The following is an 8,757-nucleotide window of genomic DNA, read 5'->3' as shown; positions in this document are numbered from 1 at the left end:
CTCAAGGGTCAAACTCGACGATGAAATAGGCTGCACACCATCTTTCTTTCGAACTAATCACCGTTTCTTTGCAGGAGGAGAAGGTTCATCAACAGTGTCAGCAACGACCACCTCCCCACCATCAGACTGCGACAAGTAGCCAAAAAGAACCTGGGACTGCAAACAAATTGTTACTCGAAAGTATTGCCACGTCTCGAAATAAACAAGTCAAGCAGAAGAACATACCTCTGTTGGCCCATACCAACTGTCAAATTGACAGAGAACTCCCGAAATCATCGGTACCCCCTGATAGTTCCTGAAAAACTTCCCCAGCAATGCCTCCACATCATCATCAGATATATCATTAGGAGACATCCACGACGGGTCATTAAAACCTGAGTACTTCGAGCCTGAGTGAGCCCGCTACTACAAAGGCTGAACCCTCCGCTTGAGAAAACTGGCAGCCACGTTGATGCCAGTCAAGCCCAGCAACTTCAACTTAGCAATTTGAGACAGCAAGTCATCTATTTCAGGAGTATCCTCAGGCTCGCTCACCCAATTATCCATGTGCTTGGGAGCATGCCTAATGACCACTGGCAGAACAGGATGCAATTTGAGACAGCAAGTTAACAATTTCAGGAGTATCCTCAGGCTCGCTCACCCAATTATCCATGTGCTTGGGAGTGTGCCCAGTAACCACTAGCAGAACAGGATCATGATTCCCAACATAAAACCATCTTTTTTTTCCAGTCGCCATGAGAATCAGGCAAGTCATACTCGAGATAAGCACTCGAGTTCCTTAGCTGAAACCCAGCCCCTCCGAAAACCTCTGTTCTAGTCACACTAGGCTGCGGCTTACAACGAAATAACTTTCTAAAAAGCTCAAGACTAGGAGGGACACCCAGGTATACTTCACACAAGTGTACGAAGATAGCCATATGGAGCACGCCATTGGGGTTCAGGTGAACTAACTGAAGATTGTAGTACTCAAGAATACCTCTGAAGAAGTCGAAAGTGGGCACTGCCAATCCTCTCTCGATGAAGTGTGCAAGCATGACAGTATCCTTCGGGTGCTCCTCAAATTGCCACGCATTGCCAAATGTTGGAGGTATGCCCTAGAGGCAATCATAGAGATGATGATATTCCATTTGTATCCATGATTTGTATATTGTGTTCATTGAATATCCATTAAAGGCTACTTGAATTGATTTGCAATTATGTGAATTGTATGTGAAACTCTTTACTTGTATGGTTATTCTAAAGTTGTCCCTAGTCGGAGTTCATGTGAGGACACACATGAATATTAGACTAGCACATGTATTAGTTGATGACTATGTTTCACAAGTCATGGACATGGAGATGTTGAACTAATAATGTGGACACATGTGGAGACATGTGCTAGGACTGACCCAACACGAGAAATAGTTCTCTCTTTAAACAACATATATGCTTTGTCCTTAGACCTGAGATTGTCGCATGTATTCTAGATGTGGATCGACCTACTTAGGGGCTATCAAACGCTACGCCGTAACAGGGTAGTTATAAAGGTAGCTTTCGGGTTTGTCAAGAAGCATGCTATGAGACATGGTCAATTAAGATGGGATTTGCCCCTCTCTGATTGAGAGTGATATCTCTGGGCCCCTCGAGTGATCGGATCCGAAAATGCATGGCCATGCTACGTACGGTTAAGAGTTAACCTACAAAGGGATTCCGGATCACAGGATCGAGAAAGAGCGGTCGGCTTGAAGCTAGACCAAATATCGTGAGGCAAAGGGAATAGCATGTATATTATGTTGTGATGGTTCGTCTGATATGATCTTCGTGTGCGTATAGGAGTTGGCACGTCTTGCTAGAGGCCGCTATCGACTATTGGGCCGAGTAGGAGTACTCGGGCCATGTCTATACGTATTCGAACCCATAGGGTCACAGACTTAAGGGGCTGGAAGCCCAATTCAGATCTGATCCGAGTTGGATTAGGTTTAGAAGTACTAATGGGCCTCGGACCCAGAGGCTCGTTAGGAACCTCTATAAATAGAGGGGTGGGGGCGCCCTAGGGTTTACACCTTTTGGCGAAACTCATCTGCCGCGCCTCCCACGCCCTCGCCTGTTGCAACTCACGGATCTAGCAGTCCGGCTTGCGACGCTTCCTCCCTGCACGTGTGGATACCTTGGAGGTGTTGCGCCTGCAGCACTTGGACGAGCCGCCGATGAGCCGCCGACGAGCCACGACGAGCCGACGACGAGCCGCGGCACCGGGGGCGATCTTGCTGCACGTGGACGAGCTGCTGAGGAGCTGCTGGACGTTGACATGATCGACTACGTACGACTACGTTGATCGACTACGTACGACTACGTGATCGTCTTCACTGCATCGACGCATATCTACATCTTCCGCACGAGTAGTGCGTCGAGTGGTAATCCCGTGATCCTTATACGGCAGTTATTCCTGGTTTTACGCGGTAGAAATTTTGATTTGCGCTAGTGTAGCCTACCTCGTATCCCAACACCAAAAGCAGGCCTCCACTCAAGTTGAAGCTTCGACTAAAGAAGCTTAGCATCAACCAAAGCCTGAACCGCCGGTTCCTTCATCACAGAGTGCTGCCAGGTGATCCCAGGCGGCGGCGGTGCACTCTGGTTTGTCGGGCCACACTTCAGTGCCGGCAGTGCAAACTCTTTCCCCTTTTTGGATTTGGATCTAACCTTACTGGTGGCCACAGCTTGACATTGGGTTTTCTTCAGTTTCTTCCCCATCTTCTTGACACGCATCGGTCAGCCTCGGGAAAGGGGAAGAAAAGAAGGATTTGCGGTAGATCTCACTCAAGGGCAAGGAGAAAGCAACAATGACGGCGGCGGCACAGGAAAGGGAGGCGGCTCAAAGATGAACAGGAAAGAGGCGCACAAAATAGATCTGCTAAAAAAGAATGTAACGCTAACCACCAGCGGGCCCGCCCTGTTATATCCCATCACCTCCGGATTCCAAGAGTCAATTAAGCAACAGTCAGATATAAATTGGATTCATCACCATAATACCCAACGGATACTCAAATCAAAAGGTTTGACCACTTCATCGACCATGAATAATCGCCCAAGTGCTCGGGGGCTGCGGATATCGTACACGCTGGACAAAGTTTTCTTTTTTCTAAAGACTATTAAAGCCAAAAACCAGAACACAGGATTGACCCTCGGCCTGATTCTTCGATTCAACCTAAGGCTCAGGGGCTACTCCATTTGGAGTGCGATTGTCATCGCACTGCCATATAATATCTCCAAGGCAAAATTAACTCGAAGCCAAGACAAACGAAGAGTACTTTCCAGTCACATGACAGTACTCGAGTACTCGAAGACATCACAACCACTTAGTAAGCACCAGGATTTACTCAGATAACAACTTCTAAGTACTCGAAATTGTTCGACTCAACTACAAAGTACTCGGGGGCTTGTCGGGCATACATCCCAGGCCCACGAGTAGGCCCTGTACAGCCCACTCAAGGGTGTAATCAGACGTGATCAAGGCTCAGGGGCTACGTGACAGGGGAGCGTGGCCCACTCGGGCTCCTGAAACCTAGTTGGTATACATAAGGAAACTACTATCTAGGCCAAGTGGAACTCTGTAACCGTACCCGACTAGGTTTCTACCCTATAATCCTTCTCCACTGATCATATAAGGGTGGGCAGGGACCCCTTCCAGACAACTCATCCAAGTTCAATACAATCAACATACAGGACGTAGGGTATTACGCGATCTAGCGGCCCGAACCTGTCTAAATCGTGTTCCTTGCGTCACCATCGACTCCTTGATTCTCGATGACACCCACTGCACAAAAGACCACCTAGGGTAGCGCCTAGGCGGGTTACCAGTCTAAAACACCAACAGTGACTAGAGTGGTTGAGCAGCAATGCTTGCTGGATGAATTGGAAGGAAGACACTGCAACCTCACTGTTGATTTTGTTGCTCAATATATGTATCCTCAGATAGTGGAGAATCCCAGCTTCGAGCCCATGTCGATTGTTTGTGCCATAGAGGAGAAGTTCAAGTATAACATTAGCTACCACAAAACTTACCGAGCCAAGGCAGAAGGCATTGGAGATGAAGTGGGGTACGTATGAAGCATCGTATGACAACCTCCCTCTCCTGTTGCACACCATATGCCAGAGGAACCTAGGAAGCTACTACGACCTAAAAGCCTATCCATGTGCTCAGTTTCCAGGTCAATCTTGGCCTTGGGTCCTTGCATTGAGGCTTTTCAGTGATGTCACCCAGTCATTTGCATTGATGGCACATTTCTGACTGGAAGGTATAAAGGCACAATCTTGACAGCTATTGGGTGCGACAGTAACAATCAGGTGTTGCCGCTGGCGATCGCCTTTGTGGAGGAGTCTGGAGATAGTTGGTATTGGTTCCTGGAGAGGGTGAAGCAGATGATTGTGAAGGATGTGGAGGGTGTTTGTCTAATTCATGATCAGCACAAAGGCATTTTACAAGCAATTGAAGACCTACAGAATGACATTATGGAGCGTTTCAGGGTGCTGATATGGCTGGACTTGAAGAGTAGATGGTGCACGAGGCATATGGGAGCAAACTTCCATAGTCAATTCAAGAACAAGACCCTTATGAAAATGTTTAAGCGGCTATGTACCCAGAATTAGGAGAGGAAATTCAACCTACTATGGAAGAAACTTGATGAGCTTACAAAGAAACAATCCGAAGAGCTAGGCAAGAGGTCGGTAAACAGCGAGGCCGACCACCCTGTGTCTCTGGTGGACGTCGGACTCGATGGTCTGAATGTCAGGCAAAGACGGGGAAGGTCCATCAAGAGCTTCTTACAATGGATTGAGCATGAGCCGAAGGAAAAGTGGGCATTACTCTATGACGAGGGAGGTGCTCGGTGGGGTATAATGACTACAAACCTAGCGGAGGTTTACAATTGGGTCCTGTGCGGTGTTTGGGGACTGCCCCTTGTTTGTATTGTGGAATTCTTCTTGTACCGCACCATGAAGTACTTCAAGGAAAGGTACATGGTGGCTGATAACTCAATGCACGACAATCAGAAAATTTATGGGTACAAGATGACAGAGTACATAGAGGAGGCAATTAAGAAGGCTCATAAGCATCGTGTTAATGAAGTGAGAGCCGTGAAACGATAGTTTGAGGTTGTTTGTAGGGACAAAGGTCGATTGGGGGGTAGGCGCGGGAAGCACACACAGGAGTGCATCATCACCAATGAAGGGTGTGTTTGCTCTTGCTAGAAGCCAAGGTTGCTGCATAAGCCTTGCACCCATGTCATTGCTGCATGCATCAAGGTAGGGGGACTTCAGCCTCATTGGGTCGTGCCACATTACTTCCAGAAGGAAACTATATGGCACACTTGGAGAAATGAGGTTTATGAATATCGTTTACTAGGAAACTTCATAAACAATCCTAGTAATGCTCTGCGTTACATTCCTAACTTTGATCCAGAAATGTTCCAAGGGGTCGGGTGATGCAAGAACAGATGTATCCGAAACAACATGGATCAATCTAAAGCTAGTCCAGATACCCGCCTCTGCTCCAAGTGCCATGAAGCCGGTCACACCTACAAGAACTGCCCTGCAATGACATATGGAGGTGGGAGTAGCCAAACTGGACCATCAAGTGGTGATGCAAATGCTCCAACGCGTGGTCAGGATCCTCGTGCACATAACAACAATGATGGGCTTCTGTGATTCATGTGTTGTATGATTGTGAACTTGTACATAAGGAGAACCTTGTCATATGTAATGTAATTCCTGACGTTTGTTGTATGTCAAGAGACTCCTATATTTCTTAGATTGTGGAATGTGACCTAAGTGATATTGTAATATTTGCATATCGTGTACTATTTGATTTATGCTATCTTTTAAATATCTCATGTCTAGTGCATTGTATTTCATTTATGTAGTATTTCAAGTAACTGAAATGTTTTGCCACTGTTATTATTTCATCGCGTACTTATATTTTCCGTGTTGCAGGTATGGTGGAGGAGGTTGCAGAGGGGTATTAGACCCCTGAGTTGTTCGACCCTACCTTGGATGGCTTTCACATGTTGTTTATGTCAGCCGTACGGGGTGCGAACCTCGGCACGCTTCGGGCATGTGTCCCGCTTTCGACGATGTCGATCGATGCCCGTTGGATTCTGAGGTATATTGTACTTAGCTAAAGAAATTTGACATTGTAACATTGCGTTGTTTGAACTAATAAATGGTATGCATGGTACAGGTTACGCGCTACGGGCCTCCTCCCTCTAGCGAGGTTGGTTGAGGGAGACATGGTCGACACAAGCGTGCAGGAGTGGGGGGGCGGGGAAGTCAACATGCTTCCACTTCGACATGTCTTTGCTAGCAGCTCTTCTGGACCGAGTGGGTGAGATGGCCCCGACACTTGAGGACGTCTCGCTCCTTCTTGGGCTTCCTTGTGCCAGGAGGGCCGTTGTCATGGAGCACATGCCAGTTAGCTGGCGTGAGGAGCTGTTGGCTCGGTTTGCCCACGTTCAGCGGAATGATTGGGCCGAGCCGTACCGGACCTTCAGCTTGACACACGGGCCCACGAAGAAGTGGCTCATGCAGTTTAGTATGAGTAGTTATTTACCTGACATTTCATATCGTTATCGCTAAGTTTTGTGAATTTGTCAACTAACTTTATTGTTCTGCAGGCCGACTACACGAGAGCTGACGCCGATGATGCCATAGTTGCGTGGCACTTGGAGGTGTACCTGCTATGGCTCTTCGGGTGGATCATGTTCTGCACATCCCTAGGGAACTCGGTGCCTAAGCACCTACTTCCTTACACGAGGGCCATAGCAGAGGCCCCGCTTGATGAGGTTCCACAGTACAGCTGGGGTTCAGCTGTATTGCTGGAGACCTACAGGGGCCTTTGCATGGGCTGCTGCAAGGTAAACTCGATGGACCCATCTTCATTGGCTTCCTGTTGCTGCTTCAGCTGTGGTCGTACGAGCGCTTCCCGGTAGGTCGGCCATGGATTGACGTGCCCCCCTACCCAGAGCTGCCTTTCGACCACGATGACGTCGACAAACCCACGATGGGGTTGTTGTGGTGCTTGAGAAAGGTACGGTACTACACCTACAATTACTCAATTCATTTGATGCATGCTTTCAGGTTTCAATTTTTGAACCTTTTCATGAATTTATTTTTCATAGGGATCATGGGTTGGGGTGCAGACGAAGAAGTCATACCCAGACTTCATCAGTCAGTTCGACGCTCTTGTCAAAACCAACGTGAGGTGGAGACCCTACACCGCAGTGGAGGTGCACGCTCGTGCCCCACATGGGTTGTCTTCGTTGTGCCTTCAGGACATGGCGTACTAGATGACGATGAGGCCACTGGTGTATGACATCCACGTCGAGGAGTACGCGGTGCACCGTGTGATGAGGCAGTTCAGCTGGTACTAGCAGTCCCCAGTCCATGTTACTCACATCATCCTAGCCGCCATTCACACGTACACCCTATCCAATCATTGTCCTTGTAATAAAGATTTTTCGTTGCTCTAATTCATTGCACAATGCTTATGTTAGGTGGACCCGTCAGGGTGGTGGTGGCTGTATGACCCTGTGGGGTCCGAGGATGGTTCCGTAGGTCAAGATGTGGGCGACTGCTTTGGAGGAGGTGGTGCACGAGGACTGTCCACACAACGAAGACGCTTTCGCAACGTACTTGCGGTGGTTCTTGTCGAGGACACGTGTGCGCGTCATGTACGTTCCGAGGCAGCCACCGACGGAGACCGCGCCTATGACGTAGACCTACCCGTGTTCGAGGGACATGAACTTCAACATCGCGGTAAGCTTCTGCATCATTTGTTATTCAAACTGCATCATGTGGTGTGCCTAACTTGAACTTTGTCCTTGCCAAAAGTATGATGTTATTGTAGAGGTAGAGACAACATTGAGGTATGGCATCGAGCACTTCCATGACATGACTGTGAGGGACCATGAGACACTGTACAAGAGGGCATTGGGCCTCTGCAGTAGTTCATGAGGGCCGTGAGGTGCCGTGGTGGTCACGCGGACATCATGCTTCCACCACAAGCTGCCTACCCCCGTTTGTCCTCTCTAGCTCCTACTCAGCAGCATGGTTCATCTTCTCTGGCACCCGTTCATCCGCCGTACCCCGGCCACCCTTGTGCACCACAGGCACATGCACCCACCCCCAAGCTATCGGCTGTTCCACGAGCACCGTGTTGGGCAGCCCTCCCGGCACGTCGACTGTTCCGCAGTACGTGACCCCAACAGGTATGTGTTCATTACTTTGTCATTTTCCATTGACCAAATGTTGTCCAATTCCTCGCACTAACTTATAATTTTGTAACACAGCTCCGCAGCAGTACCGAGCTTACAGTGCAACGGGACCGTCTTCAGCTCCACCAGGTACAGAGCTACACGAGCTTGGTGCGTCATGAATACATGCTTTCTATTCCATTTTAAATATGGAACGAAACTGACAATAACATTTTTTTTGGTTCCATAACAGGGTACACAGGCCATGGAGGGACCGATAAGGACTCCATCAAGGAGGAGATCTAGAGGACGAGATCGGCATGGGTGGACTCCATTTTCATATACGACCCTGACGAGCTAGGACCTTCGCAGTTGGGTGACGCCCCCGTGCCTCCAACACAGGGCGCCACCCAGGACTTCGCGACACCACCTGTGGCCTCACCAGGACATCCACCTTACGAGGTTGCCCCACCGGAGCCATTCATGTATGACCAGTACCAAACTATGGCAGCGCAGCGGGCAGCGAGGCATG

The 8,757-nt window shown here is 48.8% G+C and overlaps 1 pseudogene; it reads left to right on the top strand.

Moving 5' to 3' along the window:
* Positions 1 to 6,297: 6,297 nt before the first annotated feature.
* On the top strand, positions 6,298 to 7,403 carry LOC140222798 (protein MAIN-LIKE 2-like; annotated as a pseudogene).
* Positions 7,404 to 8,757: the final 1,354 nt, after the last annotated feature.

The sequence above is a fragment of the Setaria viridis genome, chromosome 5 (genome assembly GCF_005286985.2).
Source record: "Setaria viridis chromosome 5, Setaria_viridis_v4.0, whole genome shotgun sequence".
Lineage (NCBI taxonomy): Eukaryota > Viridiplantae > Streptophyta > Magnoliopsida > Poales > Poaceae > Setaria > Setaria viridis.
This window is presented reverse-complemented; position numbering and strand designations above follow the sequence as displayed.